This window comes from Enhydra lutris, unplaced genomic scaffold (assembly GCF_002288905.1).
Source record: "Enhydra lutris kenyoni isolate GAN:26980312 unplaced genomic scaffold, ASM228890v2 scaffoldscaffold16, whole genome shotgun sequence".
Classification (NCBI taxonomy): Eukaryota; Metazoa; Chordata; class Mammalia; order Carnivora; family Mustelidae; genus Enhydra; species Enhydra lutris.
In genome coordinates, this window is record NW_019154100.1 from 3868922 (window position 1) to 3892559 (window position 23638).

The following is a 23638-nucleotide window of genomic DNA, read 5'->3' on the forward strand; positions in this document are numbered from 1 at the left end:
CTGTTACTCCTATTTGCAGATAACAAAACAGAGGTTTGGAGAGGTTTAGTATTATATGCTAAATGGCATGCAGGTGGTAAGGGATAGAGAAAGGTTTCTAGCCGATAGGTGTAGGACTCCAAAGCCAAGTACTTAATCACACATGATTCCCTGTGTTGAGAGTGAACCTACAGATTTTACTCACAGACATTCGCAGAATTTCCACACAAAATTTCTACAACATAGCAATCAAGTCAGTAAATGAAAGCCAGACTGGTTTATGCCTCTTGCATGATTCCTTCATGTCCCAGGCAGTTGGGGCAAACTTAATTGTATGAATTTTTGTTTTGATCTGGGCATGGATGAGGGGGTGTGGTAGCATTCTTAAATTATGGCGTCTGAATAATTTTTTCTCTATTGTGGCATTTTTATCAAAAATGGCAATTTCCAAAGGAGGCCAAATTCCTTGATATAGTCTGTTCTAAACTCTTGTCTATAATTTTACTGTAAACATAACTTTCTCTATTGGTTCAGCTAATCATTTAAAGATGCTATAGACATTCTTAAGTGTTTAGACTTTCATGAAAGACCTGACTGCTACAAAAACTCACAGTATAACCCTAAACAAGTCAGTGAATCTTCCTGGGCCACGGTGTCCTTGTGTAGAAAACAAGGACCTTTAACTATATTGGCCTTCACCAAATTGCGTATCACAGAACAGCCCTAAGAGATACTGCCTTCAAAAAAGAAGTTCTAGGTCAAATAAGTAAGAGGAAAGCTACAAACAACAGCCCCCATTTAGAGACTTGTGATCAATTAGCAATGGACAATTCATTATCAAATTAAAACCTCAGAAAAACCCTGCAGTAAAAAAAATCTGTTTGACTTTAATTTCAAACTCCCAAAGTTTATTTGACCATAAAGCCATTTCCGTGGGGAAAAAAAAGTCTACAAACATATGGATAATATCCACTTATTCACTCAAAAAACCACAAAACACCCATATTTTTTGAGCATCTACTATATCTATCTACATCTACTACTACTATACTTTAGTCAGGAAGACAGACAATAAATGAGCAACAAAGATATATGATTCCAAGTTGAGAAAAGTGCTGTGAAGGAAATAAATGGGGTTTTTAATAAAAAATAATGACAAGGGGGCATGTTCAGATAAGATAGTGAAAAAAGGCCTCTCTAATATCATAATATATCAAGATATCATAGTATCTTAAGTGCTACTAATGTAATTTATAAGACCCTCATATAATTATTATCACTTAAGTTAACATTTGAAGAGAAGGGCATATAACCAGAGGAAAGCATTACAGGCAAAATACCAGCATCTGTGAAAACCCCACAGTGTGAAACTGATTAACAAGCTCAAAGAATAAAAAGGCCAGGGAGATACAAGAGCAGGAGTGACTTCTTGGGGGGACTGGAGAGATTGGCAGGAGCCAGATCTTGCAGAGCTTCAGGGCCACAAAGAAGAGCTTGGGTTTTATTTTAAGTAGAATGGAAATGAATCTAAACTAGAAGTACTGATAGATGGAATAGATGGAATTGGTTTTTTTAAAAGGTCACTCCTGCTGTCCTGCAAGGAACGATTTGGAAAGCCAAGGAAATACTTGGGAAGAATAAGAAGCTATATTAGTTTTCAGCTGCTGCTGTACTAAATAATTCAGAAACTTAGTGGCTGAAACAATAGAAATTTATTATCCTACAGTTCTGAAGGTCTGATGTCTGACATGGGTCTCACTGAGCTAAAATCAGCAGGACTCTCTTCCTTTCTAGAGGTGAATCAATTACTTGCTCATTTGGGTTGTTGGCAAAACTCTGTTCTCTCAGGTTGTAGAACTGAGTTTCCTGTTTTCTTGTTGGCTGTAAGCTTGGGCCATTCTCAGCTTCTAGAAGAACCCACATTCCTTCGTGTGTGGTAGCCTTCCTCTCCAAAGCCAGTGACAGTGGGCTGAGTCTTTCTCATGCTTCATATGTCTCCTCTTGCTTTCATTGCGTGTCTCTGACTCAACCAAGAAATAACTCCTTACTTTTAATGACACGTAAAAATTAGGGAGGACCCACCCAGATAATGCAGGATAATCTCACCAACTGAAGGTCCATACCCTTAATCACACTGGCCAAGTCCCTTTGCCATGTAAGGAAACACATTCACAGATTCTGGGGATTAAAGCGTACACATCTTTGGTGAGTTAGGAGGAGAAGAATTATGCCACCTACCACAAAAGCTGTGATAACAGTTCCAAGTGACACATGAGAAAAATAAGACCAGCATCCTGGCAATGGCAAAAGTAGACTGATTTAAGACATGTTTTGGAGGTAGAATTAACAGGCTTGGCGATGATTGATTATATTGGTGAAGGGGTGGGTACAAGAGGAGGAAATCAAGGCTGACTCCTAAATTCCTGGTCTTTCAGGCTTATCAGCTGAGTGCCAAGAGAGGTCTTTTATAAAATAAAGAAGGCTGGGAGTGAAACCAATTTTAAAGAAAAACTCAGGAGTTCTGTTTTCTGTGGAAGAGTCCTAGAGAAATATTAACCAGATCATCTCTGAGATCTCTTACTATTTTAATACTCTTAAGAATTTGCCAAAAATATCTTTTCTTTTTTTAAGGATTTTATTTATTGATTTGACACACAAAGAGAGATCTTAAGCAGGCAGAGAGGTAGGTGGAGAGAGAGAGGGAAGCAGGCTCCCCGCTGAGCAGAGAGCCCGATTCGGGGCTCGATCCCAGGAGCCTGAAATCATGACCTGAGCCAAAGGCAGAGGCTCAACCCACTGAGCCACCCAGGCACCCCTAAAAATATCTTTTCTACTGAGGGTTGAAAGTGCCTAAATTTTTTTAATTATCATTACTATTGTCTTGAGAAATATATATATTCAAGGGTGACTTGTTTGTGATATATCACATTCTTTGGAGTAGAAGGAACATTGGTACATTAGTTATCTAATACTGTATTTAAAAAATGCCTCTGGGGGCACCTGCGTGGCTCAATGGGTTAAGCCACTGCCTTCGGCTCGGGTCATGATCTCTGGGTCCTGGGATCGAGCCCCACATCAGGCTCTCTGCTCAACAGGGAACCTGCTTCCCCCTGCCTCTCTGCCTACTTGTGATCTCTCTCTCTCTCTGTCAAATAAATAAATAACATTTTTTTAAAAATGCCTCTGAATTTAGTAGTTAATAACACAGTTTCCTGTGAGTCAGGATCCAGACACTAATTAGCCGAGTCCTCTGCTTCATGGTCTTTCATGAGGCTGTGATCAAGATTGTGGTTAGGGCTGGGGTCTCAATAATGGCCCAATTGGGCAAAGATTACCTGAATGTGTTACATGGTTATTGGCAGGATTCAGTTCCTTGAATATTGTTGTACTAAGGGCCTCAGTTATTCACTAACAGTTGACCAGAGGCAACCTTCAGTTCCTTTTCATATGGGCCTCCTCACTATTTATTTCTTTTTTTTTTATTGTGTTATTTTAATCACCATAAAATACATCATTACTTTTTGATGTGCCATTTATTTCATCAAAGCTAGCAAGAAAGACAAAGTCTACTAGAAAGTCAGAGTCTTGTCTAACTTAATCACAGAAATGACATCCCTCAATATTGCCGTATTCTGTTGGTTGGAAACAAGTTACTTAATGGGAGGGACTTATACTGGGCCATGAATATCTGGAGGCAGGGATCATTGGGGGCCATCCTAGGGACCTCAGACCACACTTGTGGACTGAAGAAACCAAAGAGGAAAACAAGTAACCATGAAAGTGAAAAGGGAAAATGAGAAAGACAACTTTGATCTTCTCGACTTTTTTCAGACAGGAGTCCTGTACAACATTCTTCAGTGAGCAGATTGTTCTCGGGAGAGGCGATAGGAAATTACTTGTAAGGTGAAAAAGGACAACCCAAGAAGGATTGCAAGTCACTTTGACAATAACATCTAAAGATTATAATGGGGACAGGGGCAGGAAGATAAAGATGTTATTTTAAAATATTTTTAATTTGGGGTGCCTGGGTGGCTCAGTGGGTTAAGCCTCTGCCTTCGGCTCAGGTCGTGATCTCGGGGTCCTGGGATCGAGCCCCGCATCGGGCTCTCTGCTCGGCAGGGAGCCTGCTTCCCCTTCTCTCTCTGCCTGCCTCTCTGCCTACTTGTGATCTTTCTCTCTGTCAAATAAATAAATAAAATCTTTAAAAAAATATATTTTTAATTCAAAATGAGTTTACTAAAATAGAAGATTTTAGCAGAATTAGAGTAAAAATACAAGAGGAAAAGTAGTATTTTGGAAAACACACAAGTCGGTTCTCAACAATAACAATGAAAAAAATAGTAAGCAATTGCTAATGGAAATCTCTTAAACATAGAAGACTTCGACATTCTGCCATCTTGCATATTATCTTACACATTGATTTTTTTTTTTTTTTAAGTAGAAATAAAGACAGGGACTACTTTCCAGGTCTTCTCAAGAAGCATCTGTATTTCTTTGTTCCTTTCTATTTTCCTTTCTTTAACTTTAGGATTACTTGAATGATGCTTTATTGAAATAAAAGCCATATAATTTTAATTTTGAAAAATAAAAGACAAATCTAATAATATACCAATATAACATAAATGTACAATACTAATGTCAGATGTTAATAATTATACAAACTTGGCATGGGGTATGTGGAAACTTTCTGTAGTATCTTCATAACTTTTCTATAAATCTAAACTGTTCTAAAAATAATGCTTATATTTTAAAAAACACTTTCCCCAAAATAAACTTGTTAATGGAAGTGAAAGAAGATCAACAACCCAGACTGTCTAACTTTCTTTCATTATAGTGGCAGAGATTCTTTGCTTTGGAGTTGGTGCCCAGGCTGGGGCTTGATATCACAGGAACTCCTGCTTTGAGACTTCACCTGCAGTGTGATCTTCAGTGGACAGAGTACAGACTCAGCTCCAGATTTCTGAAAACATCCCATGTTAAAAAAATCAGTTTAACTCCTCATTCCCTAAGCCAGCAGTTTGGAATACTACCCCAAGGAAACCTTCCTAGAAAAATAGCAAAAGGATGGTAAAAGCTATAGGCATAGAGCTGTTGCTCCCTGTAATGACAACACTGGGAAAATTAGAGGCAACTAAGTGTTCAACAATAGGAGTATGATTAATTGTCTTATGGACAATCTACTCACAGAAATAGCCATTAAATGATGGTTATGAAGATTATGTTACTTGAGGGAAAAATTTATGATATCATACTTATGCTTGTAGATAGGTATTTTAAATCAAAACATAAAAATGTACATAATATGTAAATATAATTTTGACCACCAAAGGGTCGAGTTTATTAATCTTATAAATAATTCCCCCTCCTGGGCTCCTGGGTGGCTCAGTGGGTTAAAGCCTCTGCCCTCGGCTTGGGTCTTGATCCCAGGATCCTGGGATCAAGCCCCGCATCAGGCTCTCTGCCCAGCAGGGAGCCTGCTTCCCTTCCTTTCTCTCTGCTTGCCTCTCTGCCTACTTGTGATCTCTGTCTGTCAAATAAATAAATAAATAATCTTTTAAAAAAATAATAATTCCCCCTCCTTTAAAAATTCCTCTAATTTACAAATATCTACTATATACTAGGCAGTGTTCTTTTTTCTTCATGTACCATATCTTGAAAGCAGATTCTTGACACAGAGTTATAATAAATGCTTTGGGTAACAGCCCAACATGACCCACAGCAGATATAAGGGTCCTCTTGCAGGCACAATGGTTGCCAAGAAAAGCAGACCCTCCTCCCCCACAGCAACATGTACTACCTTTCCCAAGTCATGCTGTAGGAGTGAGAGGACAATATTTATTCAATTATCCATTCAGCAAACACTTACGGACATCTCCTAGTAGCCAGGCACTCTGCAAAATGCTGGCGGCCCAATGGTGAGCAAAATGGACATGGCTCTTGCCCTCATGGAATTTACAATCTAGCGTGAGATATAAATAACCCCACCAATATCTGTAGTACAAAACCGTGTTCCTATTATGAAAGGAAATATGGAGTACTATGAAAGAATATTATCAGAGGACTTAATTTATATAAAGAACAATTTTGGCTCAAAGATGTAGCACACATCAAGCACTATCTTTGTGGGCTATTGGTTAACATGAAAATGTTAGAGACAATTTGAACCTTAAGTGCCTATCTCATTCACAAAGATTTGCAATAAAGTCTTGCTGTAGGTCTCCAAGTTCAGACCATGCACTTCCCTAACTTCTCAGCTTTCCTGTAACTCCACTAAATGTTTCAAATTATTGGCAGGAACATTTTCATCTCACTTTTTCTGGAGCTGGCCTCACATTTAATCTTGTAGAAGATTTCACTAAGTCCTTTTTTTTTTTTAAATCTTACACACACACACACTCACGAAAGGGAAAAACGTATAACAGCTGCAGAAATAGTAGGTGTGTATGAACATTTATAGCTGGTCTTCCTGGCATCTGTACCCTCTTTCTCTGGCATGACCCTAACATTCATGTGGGGATCTACCTCTTTCCCACTCTCAGCCTGCTGGATAGGACACACTTCCCAGTTCCATGGGTGATGTCAACCTGGCCTTTGTTCAGGACCAAGTAAATGACATAATCCAGTCCAATAGAAGCACATCTCAGGCCTTGTGCTAAGAACACTAGGATAGAGAGTCTTACTCTATTTCACTGGTTTTGAAACTTTGAAGGATTAGCCCCAGGAACTTCTGACAGCCATCTTGTAGTTACAAAGAGAGGGCCTGAGAATAGATTGAACACACAAAAAGCTACACTGAGAGATGGAGAAAGGAGAAATAGACACTGATAACAATTTGAACCCCAGACTCCAGACCAGATTTGCCTTGCATATCCCACATCTGGTCTGTGGCAAATTGTGTTCACTGCCCAACATACACTGGAAAGAAAGGTCAACCAACACAGACACCTCTCCTTCACTCCTGTGGTTAGAACATCAGGAGGCTGGTCTCACTTTTAGATTTTCCATGTAATCATTAGACACTAGTCCACTGTGTTCCATTAACCACAGTGGCCCACATCAAATTCCTCACACCAACTGTTAAATCTTTCTCTTAATCTGAGATGAAGAAGACACCCTCCCAACCTACCTCCTTAGAGGTAAAGCTCAGCGCAACACTCTCTAAAGAAATCCTTACACATCCTGAAACCACCTCTACTTTCTCAACCTTTTCATGACTTTTATGTGGGCAGGGGATTTAAGAATCATCTAACCAGTTTACCCCTTTGGAAACTCTGCATAAGAACTACCTCCTCCCTTAGCATGCAGCATTAATTATATCTTTGGATCTTGGCAGAAATGTCCATTTTGATGTTCTGTTATACATGTGAAGTCACCCATAGCATATTTTATTTACAAGGGAAAAAAGTTGAAAACTACTTCAATGTTTTCACATTTCCTATGGAGTCCAAAACGAGAAGTCTGACCCCAAGATAATCATAGACAAAACTAAGCTCATATTTTTAGTAGTCAGGGAACTTTGAAGGGTTTAGAGGAAAGCAATCGAGATGATTAAGGAGTATAAAAAATAAGCCTAAAGGAATTACCATCTTCTAAAAGTACACACCTAATGTAATCATCACATATAAGAATGTCTACACCCCAGGGGAGTATGTCAAGCTAGTTCATCTAAACTAATAAATTTGACTGGGCTATAACAACAAATGAACCTAAATCCTGGGAGAAAGAGTTATTAATTTAATGGGTTAGTGGAGGCCATGGGTCTTTCTTTGGAGTTAATTTTAAAAACAGAAAAGACTCTATTTTTTTTTATTTAAATTCAATTTAGTTAACATATAGTGTATTATTAGTTTCAGAGGTACAATTTAGTGATTCATCTGTTGCATGTAACACACAGTGTTCATTATATCAAGTGCCTTCCTTAATGCCCAATTACCGCATCCCCCCACCAACCTCCCCCTGCCACTGTAAGAGAGTTTCCCTTTCTCTGCATCCTCACCAACATCCATTTTCTGCTAATTTTAGCCATTCTGACCAGTGTGAGTTGGTATCTCACTGTGGTTTTGATTTGTATTTCCATGATACCGAGTGATGTTGAACATTTTTTCATGTGTCTGTTGGCCGTTTATAGTCTTCTTTGGAGAAATGTTTGTTCATGTCTTCTGCCTATTTATTGATGGATTTTTTGGTATTTGGGTGTTGAGTTTGCTAAGTTGTTTATAGATTTTGGATACTATACTATATCTATGCTATCTGTACGATACTATACTTTTTTATGGTATACTATATTTTATCCGAAATGTCATTTGTGAATATCTTCTCCTATTCCATAGGTTGCCTTTTAGATTTGTTGATTATTTCCCTTGCTGTGCAAGAGCTTTTTATCCTGATGAAGTCCCAATAGTTCTTTTTTGTAGATTTAATTCGACAGAGAGCAAGCATGAGTGGGGGAGGGGCAGAGGGAGAGAGGAAGAGGGACAAGCAGACTCCCCACTCAGTATGGGGCCATAAAAAGGGCTCCATTCCAGGACCCTAAAATCATGACCTGAGCTAACATCAGATGCTTAACCGACTGAGCCACCCTGGCACCCCCAATAGTTTTTTTTTGCTTTTGTTTCTCTTGCCTCCAGAGACATGTCTAACAAGAAGTTGCTACAGCCAAGGTTGAAGAGGTTGCTGCCTGTGTTCTCTAGGATTTTGATGGATTCCTATCTCACATTGAAGTCTTTCATCCATTTTAATCTATCTTTTTTAATGTGGTATAAGGAAATGGTCCAGTTTTATTCTTCTGCATGTTGCTGCCCAATTTTCCCAACACCATTTGTTGAAGAGACTGTCTTTTTTCCATTGGATATTCTTTCCTGCTTTGTTGAATATTAGTTGACCATAGAGTTGAGGTCCATTTCTGGGTTCTCTATTCTGTTCCATTGATCTAGGAGTCTGTTTTTGTGCGAGTACCATATTAAGACACTCTTTAAAATAGCTTAGTAGAAGTCAGAGTGTCACCTCTTTACTATACTGTAAATCTTTTTTTTTAATTTTAATTCCAGTGTAGTTAATGTACAGTGCTATATTAGTTTCCAATGTACAATATAGTGACTCATCAGTTCTAAACATTACTCAGTGCTCATCATGATAACTATACTCTTAATCCCCTTCACCTCTTTCACTCATCCCTTCACCCATTTACCTTCTGGTAACCATCAGTTTGTTCTATTAAGTAGTTAAAAGTCCAGTGAATTCTGGAACACTGAAAAGAAACTTAAAAAATAAATAAAAATTTAAAAAAAGTTAAGAGTCTTTTTCTCTTTTGGGGGGGTTCCCTCTTTATCTTTGTTTTCTTTCTTAAATTCCACATAAGAGTGAAATCATATGATCTTTGTCTTTCCTGACTTATTTCACTTAGTATATTCTCTAGATCTATTCATGTTATTGCAAGTGTCAAGATTTCATTCTTTTTTATGGGTAATATTCGTGTGTCTGTGTGTGTGTGTGTGTGTGTGTGTGTAAGATTACTTTTTCTTTATCCATTTATCTGTTGATGGACACTTGGGCTTCTTCCATATCTTAGCTATTATAAATAATGCTACAATAAATATAGAGTACATATCTTTTCAAATTAGTGTTTTCATATTTTGGGGGTAGATACTCAGTGGTAGAATTACTGGATTATATGGTATTTCTATTTTTAATTTTTTGAGGAAACTCCATATTGCTTCCCATGGGGTCTGTGCCAGTTTATATTCCCACTAGTAGTGCACAAGCATTGCTTTTTATCCACATCCTTGCCAACATTTGTTTTTTCCTGTGTTTTGGATTTTAGCCATTCTAACAAGTGTCAGGTGATATATCATTATAGTTTTGATTTGCATTTTCCTGATGATAGGTGGTGTTGAACATCTTTTCACATGTCTGTTGGCCATCTGTAGGTCTTTGGAGAAATGTCTGTTCATGCCTTCTGCCCATTTTTTAATTGGATGGTTGGGGTTTTTTGGTGTAGAGTTGTATAAGTTTTTTATAGATTTTGGATACTAAACTTTTATTGGATATGCCATTTACAAATATCTTTTCCCATTTCAGTCATTTGTCTTTTATTTTGTTAATTATTTCCTTCACTGCACAGAAGCATTTTATTTTTATGAAGTCTTAGTAGTTTATTTTTTCTTTTATTTCCCTTGCCTCCAGAGACATATTTAGAAAAATATTGCTATGAATGATGTCAGAGAAATTACTACAAGTGATCTTTTCTAAGAGTTTTATGGTTTCATGTCTCATGTTTAGATCTTTAATCCATTCTGACTTTATTTCTGTGTTTGGCATAAGAAAGTAATCTAGTTTCATTCTTTTTGCATTTAGCTGTCAAGTTTTCCCAGTGCCATTTGTTAAAGAGGCTTTTGTCCTTTGCATATTCTTGCCTCCTTTGTCATAGATTAATTGACCATATAATCGTAAGTTTATTTCTGGGCTCTCTATTCTGGTCCATTGATCTATATATCTATTTTTGTGCCACTACCATACTGTTTTAATTACTACAACTTTGTAGAGTATGTCTTGAAATCTGCAATTGTGACACCTCCAGTTATGAGTTCTTCTTTTCCGAGATTGCTTTGGCTATTTGTGATCTTTTGCAGTTCCACACAAATTTTAGGATTATTTCTTTCAGTTCTGTGGAAAATGCTGTTAGTTTATTGGGATTATATTAACTCTGTAGATTGCTTTGAGTAGTATGAGCTTTTAAACAATATTTGTTCTTCCAAACTGTGAGCATCTAATGTCTTTCCATTTCTTTTCATTGTCCTGAATACCTTTATCAGTACTTTATAGTTTTCAGATTGTCTTTCACCTTCTTGGTTAAGTTTATTCCTAGGTATTTTATTATTTTTAGGAAATTGTAACTGGGATTGTTTTCTTTTTCTTTTTTTTTTTTTTTTTTTTTTAGATTTTATTTATTTGACAGAGAGAAATCACAAGTAGGCAGAGAGGCAGGCAGAGAGAGAGGAGGAAGCAGGCTCCCCGCGGAGCAGAGAGCCCGATGCGGGGCTCGATCCCAGGACCCTGAGATCATGACCCGAGCTGAAGGCAGAGGCTTTAACCCACTGAGCCACCCAGGCGCCCCTGGGATTGTTTTCTTAATTTCTCTTTCTACTACTTCATTTTTAGTATATAGAAATGCAATGGATTTCTCTTATTAATGTTGTATCCTTGACCTTACTGAATTCATTTATCAGTTCTACTGATAGAACTGATAGAACTCTTCCCCCAACTTTTGGGGGGACTCTTTTGTGTTTTCTATTTATAGTATTATGCCATCTGCAAATAGTGAAAGTTTTAATTCTTCCCTGCCAATTTGAATGCCTCTTATTTATTCTTTTTTTAATTTTTTTAAAGATTTTGTTTATTTATTTGACAGAGAGACAGAGAAATCACAAGTAGGCAGAGAGGTAGGCAGAGGGGGAGGGAAAAGCCGGCCCCCTGCTGACCAGGGAGCCTGATGTAGGGCTTTATCCCAGGACCCTGAGATCATGACCTGAGTTGAAGGCAAAGGCTTAACCTCCGATCCACCCAGGCGCCCCTATTCTTTTTTTTTTAAACTGGAAATTTATAACTTTTTTTTTTAGGAATTAAACTTTTTTTAAATTTTTTTTTACTATGTTATATTAGTCACCATACAGTACATCATTAGTTTTTGATGTATTGTTCCAAGATTCATTGTTTGCATATAACACCAAGTGCTCCATGCAGTACGTGCCCTCCTTAATACCCATCACTGGGCTAACCCATCCCTCAACCGCCTCCCCTCTAAAACTCTCCACTTGTTTCTGGGAGTCCATAGTCTTTCATGGTTTGTCTCCCACTCCAATTCCCCCTGCCTTCATTTTTCCCTTCCTTCTCCAATGTCCTCCATGCTAGTCCTTATATTCCACAAATAAGTGAAACCATATGATAATTGATTTTCTCTGCTTGATTTATTTCACTCAGCATAATCTCTTCCAATCCCATCCATGTTGATGCAAAAGCTGGGTATTCATCCTTTCTGATGGCTGAGTAATATTCCATTTATATATACGGACCACATCTTCTTTATCCATTCATCTGTTGAAGGGCATCTCAGCTCTTTCCACAGTTTGGCTATTGTGGACATTGCTGCTATGAATATTGGGGTATATATGACCCTTCTTTTCACTACATCTGTAACTTTGGGGCAAATACCCAGTAGTGCAATTGCTGGGTTATAGGGTAGCTCTATTTTTAATTTTTGAGGAACCTTCATACTGTTTTCCCAAGTGGCTGCACCCACTTGCATTCCCACCAACAGTGCAAAAGGGTTCCCCTTTCTCCACAGTCTCTCCAACATTTGTTGTTTCTTGCCTTGTTAATTTTTGCCATTCTAACTGGTGTAAGGTGGTATTTCAGTGTGGTTTTGATTTTAATTTCCCTGATGGCTAATGATGATGAACATTTTTCCATGTGTCTGTTAGCCATTTGTATGTCTTTTTTGGAGACATACGTGTCTGTTCACGTCTTCCACACATTTTTTGACTTGATTATTTGTTTTTTGGGTGTGGAGTTTGATAAATTTTTTATAGATCTTGGATACCAGCCCTTTGTCTGTAGTACCATTTGCAGATATCTTCTCCCATTCTGGGGGTTGCCTCTTTGTTTTGTTGACTGTTTCCTTTGCTGTGCAGAAGCTTTTGATCTTGATGAAGTCCCAAAAGTTCATTTTTGCTTTTGTTTCCTTCATCTTTGGAGATGTGTCTTTTTTTTTTTTTTTAAGATTTTGTTTATTTATTTTGACAGAGAGAAATCACAAGCAGGCAGAGAGGCAGGCAGAGAGAGAGGAGGAAGCAGGCTCCCTGCTGAGCAGAGAGCCCAATGCGGGGCTTGAACCCAGGACCTGGGATCATGACCTGAGCCGAAGGCAGCGGCTTAACCCACTGAGCCACCCAGGCGCCCCTGGAGATGTGTCTTGAAAGAAGTTGCGGTGGCCAATGTTGAAGAGGTTACTGGCTATGTTCTCCTCTAGGATTTTGATGGATTCCTGTCTCACCTTGAGATCTTTCATCCATTTAGAGTTTATCTTTGTGTATGGTGTAAGCTAATGGTCAAGTTTCATTCTTCTGTATATAGCTGTCCAATTTTCCCAGTACCATTTATTGAAGAGACTGTCTTTTTTCCATTGGATATTTTTCCCTGCTTTGTCGAAGATTATTTGACAAAGAGTTGAGAGTCCATATATGTGCTCTCTGTTCTGTTCCCTTGGTCTATGTGTCTGTTTCTGTGCCAGTACCGTGCTGTCTTGGTGATCATAGCTGTGTAATATATTTTGAAATTAGGCAACAGGATGCCCCCAACTTTGTTTTCCTTTTTCAACATTTCCTTGGTGATTTAGGGTCTTTTCTGGTTCCATATAAATTTTAGGATTGTTTGTCCCAGCACTTTGAAAAATGCCAATGGTATTTTGATCAGGTTGGTGTTGAAAGTATAGATTGCTCTGGGTAGCACAGACATTTTAACAATGTTTATTCTTCCAATCCATGAGCATGGAATGTTTTTCCATCTTTTTGTGTCTTCTTTGATTTCTTCCATGAGTGTTCTATAGTTCCTAGAATAGAGATCTTTTACCTCTTTGGTTAGATTTATTCTAAGGTATCTTAAAATTTTTGGTGCTATTGTAAATGGAATCGATTCTCTAATTTCTCTTTCTGCAGTTTCATTATTAGTGTATAAGAAAGCAACTGATTTCTGTGTATTAATTTTGTATCCTGCCACATTACTGAATTGCTGTATGAGTTCTAGTAATTTGGGGGTGGAGTCTTTGGGGTTTTCCACATAAAGTATCATGTCATCTGCAAAGAGAGAGAGTTTGACTTCTTTGCCAATTTGAATACCTTTTATTTCTTTTTGTTGTCTGATTGCTATTACTAAGACTTCTAATACTATGTCGAACAATCGTGGTGAGAGTGGGCATCCTTGTCGTGTTTCTGATCTTAAGGGAAAGGCTTTTGCCCATTGAGAACGATATTCGCTATGGGTTTTTCATAGATGAATTTCATGAAATTGAGGAATGCATCCTCTATCCCTATACTCTGAAGAGTTTTAATCAGGAAAGGATGCTGTATTTTGTCAAATGCTTCTTCTGCATCAATTGAGAGGACCATATGGTTCTTCTCTCTTCTCTTATTAATTTGTTCTATCACATTGATTGATTTGCAAATGTTGAACCACCCTTGCATCCCAGGGATAAATCCTACCTGGATAATCCTTTTAATGAACTGTTGGATCCTGTTAGCTAGGATCTTGTTTTTTTTTTTAAGTTTTTTTTTTTAAGATTTTATTTATTTATTTGATAGAGAGTGAGAGTGAGAATGACAGGGGAGAAGGTCAGAGGGAGAAGCAGACTCCTCATGGAGCTGGGAGCCCGATGCAGGACTCAATCCTGGGATTCCGGGATCATGACCTGAGCCGAAGGCAGTCGCTTAACCAACTGAGCCACCCAGGCGCCCCTGTTAGCTAGGATCTTGTTGAGAATTTTGGCATCCATATTCATCAGCGGTATTGGTCTGAAATTCTCCATTTGGTGGAGTCTTCTCCTGGTTTTGGGATCAAGGTGATGCTGGCCTCATAGAAAGAGTCTGGAAATTTTCCTTCTGTTTCTATTTTTTGGAACAGCTTCAGGAGAATAGCTATTATTTCTTTGTTGAATGTTTGGTAGAATTCCCAGGGAATCCATCAGGTCCTGGACTCGTTTTTTGGGAAGTTTTTGATCACTGCTTCAATCTCGTTACTGGTTATTGGTCTATTCAGGTTGTCAGTTTCTTCCTGGCTCAGTCTTGGAAGTTCATAGGTTTCCAGGAATGCATCCATTTCTTCTAGGTTGCTTAATTTATTGGCGTACAGCTGTTGATAATAATTTCTGATAATTTTCTCTATTTCCTTGGTGTTAGTCGTGATCTCTCCCTGTCATTCATAATTTTATTAATTTGGGTCCTTTCTCTTTTCTTTTGGATAAGTCTGGCCAGTGGTTTATAGATCTTATTAACTCTTTCAAAGAACCAGCTTCTAGTTTCATTGATGTGTTCTAACTGTATTTCTGGTTTCTAATTCATTGATCTCTGCTCTAATCTTAATTATTTCCCTTCTTGTGCATGGGTTAGGCTTAATTTGTTGCTGATTCTCTAGTTCTTTAAGGTGTAAAGACAGTTTGTGTATTTGGGATTTTTCTATTTTTTGAGTGAGGCTTGGATGGTTATGTATTAAGGGAAATATGCCTTTGCCATATCCCATAGGTTTTGGACCGATATGTTTTCATTCTCATTGGTTTCCAAGAATTGTTTAAGTTCTTCTTTGATTTCCTGGTTGACCCAAACATTCTTTTTTTTTTCCATTTTATTTTATTTTATTTCTTTTCAGTGTCCAGCATTCATTGTTTAGGCACCACACCCAGGCTCCATGCAATACATGCCCTCCATAATACTCACCACCAGGCTCACCCAACACCCCACCTCTTCCCCTCTAAAACCCTCAGTTTGTTTCTCAGAGTCCACAGTCTCTCATGGTTTGTCTCCCCCTCCGATTTCCCCCAACTCACTTCTCCTCTCCATCTCCCAATGTCCTCCATGTTATTCCTTATGCTCCACAAGTAAATGAAACCATATGATACTTGACTTTCTCTGCTCGACTTATTTCACTTAGCATAATCTCCTCCAGTCCCGTCCATGTTGATATAAAGGTTGTGTATTCATCCTTTCTGATGGAGGCATAATACTCCATTGTATATATGGACCATATCTTCTTTATCCATTCATCCATTAAAGGGCATCTTGGTTCTTTCCACAGTTTGGCGACTGTGGCCATTGCTGCTATGAACATTGAGGTACAGATGGGCCTTCTTTCACTACATCAGTATCTTTGGGGTAAATACCCAGTAGTGCAATTCCAGGGCCATAGAGAAGCTCTGTTTTTAATTTCTTAAGGAATCTCCACACTGTTTCCCAAAGTGGCTGCACCAACTCGCATGCCCACCAACTGTGTAAGAGGGTTCCCCTTTCTCCACATCATCTCCAACACGTATTGTTTACCATCTTGTTAATTTTGGCCATTCTTACTGATGTAAGGTTGTATCTCAATGTGGTTTTAATTTGAATCTCCCTGATGGCCAGTGATGATGAACATTTTTTCATGTGTCTGTTAGCGATTTGTATGTCTTTTTTGGAGAAGTGTCTGTTCATGTCTTCCACACATTTTTTGACTTGATTACCTGTTTTGTGTGTGTTGAGTTGAGGAGTTCTTTTTTTTTTTTAAGATTTTATTTATTTATTTGACAGAGAGAGAGAGATCACAAGCAGGCAGAGAGGCAGGCAGAGAGAGAGGGGGAAGCAGGTTCCCTGCTGAGCAGAGAGTCCGATGTGGGCCTTGATCCCAGGACCCTGAGATCATGACCTGAGCTGAAGGCAGAGGCTTTAACCCACTGAGCCACCCAGGCGCCCGAGGAGTTCTTTATAGATCTTAGATATCAGCCCTTTGTCTGTGGTGTCATTTGTGAATATGTTCTCCCATTCTGGGGGTTGCCTCTTTGTTTTGTTGACTGTTTCCTTTGCTGTGCAGAAGCTTTTGATCTTGATGAAGTCCCAGAAGTTCATTTTTGCTTTTGTTTCCTTTGCCTTTGGAGACATATCTTGAAAGAAGTTTCTGTGGCCGATGTCGAAGAGATTGCTGCCTATGTTCTCCTCCAGGATTTTGATAGATTCCTGCCTCACATTGAGGTCTTTTATCCATTTTGAGTTTATCTTTGTGTATGGTGTAAAAGAATGGTCGAGCTTCATTCTTCTACATGTAGCTGTCCAATTTTCCCAGCATCATTTATTGAAGAGACTGCCTTCTTTCCACTGTATATTTTTTCCTGCTTTGTCGAAGATTATTTGACCATAGAGTTGAGGGTCCATATCTGGGCTCTCTACTCTGTTCCACTTGACCCAAACATTCTTGAGCAGGATCATCTTTAGCTTCCAAGTGTTTGAATTTCTTCCAAACTTTTTCTTGTGATTAAGTTCCAGTTTTAAAACATTGTGGTCTGAGAATATGCAGGGAATAATCTCAGTCTTTTGGTATCAGTTGAGACCTGATTTGTGACCTAGCATGTGGTCTATTCTGGAGGAAGTTCCATGTGCGCTCAAGAAAAATGAATATTCTGTTGTTTTAGGGTGGAATGTTCTGTATATATCTATGAGGTCCATTTGATCCAGTGTGTCATTCAAAACTCTTGTTTCTTTGTTAATTTTCTGCTTAGATGATCTGTCTGTTGCGAAGAGTGGAGTGTTAAGATCCCCTGAAATTAACATATTATTACCAATATGTCTGTTTTGGTTAACAGTTGGTTTATGCAGTTAGCTGCTTCCACGTTGGGGGCATAGATATTTATAATTGTTAGGTCTTCTTTTTGGATAGACCCTTTAAGAATGATATAGTATTCTTCTGTATCTCTGACTACAGTCTTTAGCTTAAAATCCAATTTGTCTGATATGAGAATTGCTACCCCAGCTTTCTTTTGTGGTCTGTTGGCATGAAAGATGGTTCTCCATCACTTCATTTTCAGTCTGGATGTATCTTTAGGTTCAAAATGAGTCTCTTGTAGACAGCATATGGATGGATCCTGTCTTTTTATCCAATCTGCAACCCTGTGCCATTTTATGGGAGCATTTCAGCTGTTTACATTGAGAGTGGATTATTGAAAGATATGATTTTATTGTCATCATGTTGCCTGTGAGGTCCTTGTTTCTATAGCTTGTCTCTGTAAATTTCTGTTCTATGTTACTCTTGGGGTCTTTCTCCTTTTATAGAACCCCCCTTAATATTTCTCACAAGGCCAGCTTTGTGGTCACATATTCTTTCAGTTTCTGCTGGTCTTAGAAGCTCTTTATCTCTCTATCCATTCTAAATGACAGCCTTGCCAGATAGATTCTTGGTTGCATGTTCTTCTCATTTAGTACCCTAAATATGTCTTGCCAACCCTTTCTGGCTTGCCAGGTCTCTGTGGACAGGTCTGACATTATTATGATGTTACTCCCTCTGTACATAAGGAATCTCTTCCCGCTAGCTTCCCTTAAAATGGTCTCCCTGGTTTTAAGGTTTGTGGGTTTCTCTATTACATACCTGGGCATCAGTCTGCTCTCCTTGATCTTGAGGGGTGTTCTCTCTGCCTGTAGGACATGAATGCTTGTTTCATTCCCGAGATTAGGGAAGTTCTCAGCTAGGATTTGCCCAAGTATATCTTCTAGTCCTCTCTCTCCACCCCCCCCCCCCCCCGGGAATCCCAGTAATTCTGACATTGGAACATTTCATGGTATCATTTATTTCTCTCATTCTGTTTTCATGAATTCTAAGCTGTTTGTTCTAGGCCTCCTCCTGATCCTTCTTTTCTATCAGTTTGTCTTCCAGATCACTAATGCATTCTTCTACCTCATTTACCCTAGCTGTTAGAGTATCTAGATTAGATTGGATCTGAATGATAGTATTTTTAAGTTCTGCCAGATCAGCCCTCACCTCTGCCCTTAGAGAATCTATGTTGACATTAATGGTTTTCTCCAACCTAGGTATTGCCTGCATAACTGTTACCCTGAAGTCTATTTCTGACATCTTGCTTATATCCATATACATTAGTTCTGTGGCAGAGGTCACAGTGTCTGAATTTTTCCTGTGTTCCGGGTTCCTTCTCCTATTCATTCTGGTGAGGGGTGGTTGAGGGAATGTATGGAGTCCAAACTATTGATCACAACCCTATCAAGATGCACCTGTTTTGTAGGGATGTTAGGGTTGTCAGCCTCTTGTTCTTCCAGCCTGTCTTATGAGGAAGGGGCCTGCCATGCTACTACTCAGGCAACCCTGTTTGGGCAGAGTTGCCCTGCCCCCTGTGGGGGGGGGTGGGCTCAGTGAAAACCAGTTTGGGGGGCTTTTGTTCTCTGGTGGCTTTCCCTGGTGGCTTTCTGCATCTCTTCTGAGAGTTGGAGAAGAAGTGACCATATCCAAACTTCTATCTCAGAACAGGGAGATCATGGTCTGTTCTCAAGAAAGCCCTCCAGGCCACACTAACTCCGCTTTTGTCTGTGCTGCTAAAAATCTCAGCATCCTGAGTTGTGCACCCCACAGCCGCACTGCCAGCCCTCACTTCCAGTTCCAGGCACATCTGTGCCCTTCATCCTTCTAAAACTGCCAGCTTCCCCTAGTTCACACACACATGCCCACAGCTCCAGGTTTCAGTCTGGGGGGGCTTCCCTAAAGTCCTTTCCCTGTGGCTACCAGCATGTGAGTCTGCGCCCAGTCCCGAGCACAGGAGGCTTTTGTGCTCCTGTGTTATTTCACCTTCCTGGTGCCAGCACTTATGGCACCTCCCTCCCCCTTCCATTCATCTTCCAATATCTGCCAGAATTGTGGCTCCCTGCTTCATACATTGAAACCAGCCACTGGAGATATTCTGTTGGTATAGACCTGGATATATCTTCTTGCATCTCAAGCTGATTTCATGGGTGTCCAGAGTGGTCTGGTAGACATCCAGCTTTATTCAGGGGACTGGTTGAAATAGGGGCCCCTACTCATCCACCATCTTGGGCCCCCCTCCCCCCTGCTTATTTGTTCTTCTTGTCTGATTGCTGTGCTTGGACTTCCAGTACTATGTTGAATAAAAGTGGTGAGAGTGAACATCTTTACGTTGCTCCTGGTGTGAGGGGAAAAAAACTCTCAGTTCTTCACCATTGAGTATGTTAGTTGTGGGTTTTATATATAAAGGCCATATACATATGGCCTTTATTATGTTGAGGTATATTTCCTCTAAACCTATTTTGTTGAGGGTTTTTATCATGAATGGATATTGTACTTTGTCAGATGCTTTTTCTGCATATATTGAGATGATCATATGGTTCTTACCCTTTTTCTTATTGATGTGATGTATTACATTATTAGTTTGAGAATATTGAACTACGCTTGCAGCCCAGGTATAAATTCCATTGATCATGGTGAATGATTTTTTTAACATATTACTGGATTCAGTTTGCTAGTATTTTGTTGAGAATTTTTGCATCTATGTTCATCAGAGATAATGGCCTGTAATTCTCTTTTTTAGTGGTGTTTTTATGTGATTTTGTTATCAGGTTAATGTTGGCCTCATAGAATGAATTTGGAAGTTTTCCTTCTTCTATTTTTTGAAGGAGTTTGAGAAAAATAGGTATTAACTCTTTTTAAATGTTTGGTAGAATTCCCCTTTGAAGCCTCTGGTCCTGCACTTTTGTTTGTTGAGAGCTTTTTGATTACTGATTCAATTTCCTTGCTGGTAATTTGTCTGTTCAAAATTTATTTCTTTAAAAAAAATTTCTATTTCTTCCTGCTTCAGTTTTGGTAGATTATGTTTCTGGGAATTTATCCATTTCTTCTAGGTTGTCCATTTTTTTGGCATACATTTTTTTCCATTATATTCTCTTATAATTGTTGTATTTCTAGGGTGTTGGTTGTTATTTCCTTTCTCTCATTTGTGACTTTGTTTGATTCCTTTCTCTTTTTTTCTTGATAAGGGTAGCTAGAAGTTTATCAGTTTTGTTGATACTTTCAAAGAACCAGCTCCTGGTTTCACTAATCTGTTCTGTTGTATTTGTGGTGTTTCCCAATTTTTTCTTGTGGTTGATTTCTAGATTTGTAGAATTGTGGTTGCAAAAGATGCATGCTTTGACTTCAGTCCTTTTGAATTTGTTGAGATTTGTTTTGTGGACCCATATGTGGTGTATTCTGGAGAATGTTCCATGCACACTTAAAAAGATGTGCATTCTGCTGTTTTAGGATAAAATGTTTCGAATATATCTGTTAGATCCATCTGGTCCCATATGTCATTCAAAGCCTCTATTTCCTTATTGATTTTCTGTTTGGATGATCTATCCATGTAAGTAAGGTGTTAATGTCTCCTACTATTATTGTATTACTATGGATTACTTCCTTTATGTTTGTTATTAGTTGTTTTGTGTATTTGAGTGTTCCCATGTTGGGTGCAAATTTTTTTTAATTAAAATTCAGTTAGCCAACATATAGTACATCATAGTCTCAGACGTGGTGTTCAATAATTCATCAGTTGTGTATAATGCTCATCACAGTTACAATTATCATATCTTCTTATTGGATTGTTCCATTTATGATTATGTAGTGTCCTTCTTTGTCTTTTGTTACAGTCTTTGTTTTAAAGTCTATTTTGTCTAATATAAGTATTGCTACCCAGCTTTCTTTTCGGCTTCCATTTGTTTGGTAATGCTTTCTCATCCTTTCATTTTCAATCTGCATGTATCTTTAAGTCTGAAATGAGTTTCTTGTAGGCAGCATATAGACAGGTCTTTACTACTACTACTACTACTACTACTACTACTACTTCTTCTTCTTCTTCTTCTTCTTCTTTTTTTCCCCATCCTTCACATTATGTCTCTTAATCAGAGCATTTAGTCCATTTATGTTTAGAGTAATTGTTGATAGGTATGTACTTGTTGCCATTTTGTTTCTTGTTTTATGGTTATGTTTGTAGTTCTCTGTTCCTTTCTTCTCTTCCTCTCTTCTCTCATGGTTTGCTGGCTTTCTTTAGCAAAATATTTGGATTTCTTTATTTTTCACATATCTATTACTGGTTTTTGATTTGTGTTTATCATTAGGTTTGTATATAACATCCTAGGCATTTAGCAGTCTATGTTAAGATGATGGTCACTTAAGTTTGAACTCCTTCTTTACCTTTCTGCCCCCACATTTTATTTATATGGTATCATACTTCACATCCTTTCATTATGTAAATCCCTGCACTGATTTTTATAGATACACTAAATTTTACTGCTTTTGTGCTTCCTACTTTTCTTACTCCTAGTTATGGTCTTTCCTTTCCATTGAAAGAGTCCTTTTTAACATTTCTTGCTGGCTGGTTTAGTGGTCATGAATTCCTTTAACTTTTGTTTGTCTGGGAAACTCTTTATCTCTCTTTCTGTTCTGAATGATAGCCTTTCTGGATAAAGCATACTTACCTGCAGGGCTTTTCCCCCCCCCCCCCGCCCCACCCAACACTTTCAATATGTCATACATACTCTTCTGGCCTGCAAAGTTCTTGCTGAAAAATCAGCTGATAGCCTTATGGGGTTTCCTTTGTATGTAATTGTTTTCTTTTCTCCTGATGCTTTTAAAATTATCTTTGACTACTTGTTGCCATTTTAATTACTATGTGTCTTAGTGTGGTCCTCCTTGAATTGATTTTGTTGGGGGCTCCCTGTGCCTCCTGGATCTAGATTTTGGTTTCCTCCCCCAGATTCAGGAATTTTTCAGCTATTATTTCTTCAAATACATTTTCTGCCTCCTTTTCTCTCTCTTCTCCTTCTGAGATCCCTATAATGCGAATATTATTATGCTTGATGGAGTCACTGAGTTCCCTAAATCTATTTTCATTTTTCTCTCTCCTGTTCAGCTTGATTGTTTTTCATTATTCTGTCCTCCATGTCACTGGTCTGTCCTTCTGCTCCTCTAGTCTACTATTTATACCATCTCATATATTTTTAACTTCAGTTATAGAATTCTTCATCTCTGATTGGTTCTTTATGTTTTCTATCTCTTTAAGGCTCTCACTGAGGTCCTCCACTCTTTTCTCAAGTCCAGTGATTATCTTTTTTTTTTTAAGATTTTATTTATTTATTCGACAGAGAGAGATCACAAGTAGGCAGAGAGGCAGGCAGAGAGAGAGAGGAGGAAGCAGGCTCCCCACCAAGGAGAGAGCCCGATGAGGGGCTCGATCCCAGGACCCCGGGATCATGACCCAAGCCAAAAGCAGAGGCTTTAATCCTCTGAGCTACCCAGGCGCCCCCAGTGATTATCTTTATGACCATTACTTTAAATGGTCTATCAGGCATGTTACTTATCTCCATTTCATTTAGCTTTCTTACTGTGATTTTTGTCTTGTTCTTTCATTTGGGATATATTCTACTGTCTCCTCATTTTGTCTAATTCTCTGTGTCTGTTTCTCTGTGTTAGGAAAGTCAGCTATCTCTTCTGCTTTTGAAAGTAGTGGCCTTATGAAGAAGAGTTCCTTTGGTGCCCTGCAGGGCAATGTTCCCTGTTCACCAGAATCTGGCACTTCAGGGGTACCTCCTATGTGTGTTGTGTCACCCCACTACTACTGTGGCTGAACTATGTTAGCCTTCAGTCCAGTCATCTACAATGACTATCTTTGCTTTTTGTGGGCTTGAGTTGAGTCAGACCAGGCATTTTCCAGAAATTCAGTAGCACCAAACTGCAGTGTGCTTTCCCTGTGTCATCCTCTGAGACAGGACTGGGGCTGCAGTCAGACTGGTATGTGTGGTTATCTTCTCTCCCCATGGCAGGAGTCACTTTGGAGTAGCAATGGCCCCTTTTGGAGCTGCTATCACTCTTTGCCAAGCTTATGGCACCTCTTTGGATGGTGCTTCTTCGAGGAGGCAGGTCCACAGGAGAATGTGGGGCCAGTGCACACAGTGTTAGCAAGGTTTGCATGAGTCTTCTGTGGGGGGAGATGTGGAACCAATGCTAGAGGGGCATATCTGCAAAAGAATGCAGGGGCAGGATACACTGTTAGCAAGTTAGGTAGTGAGTGTTGGTAGAGCACTGGTTCCCATAGGTGTTCATATGT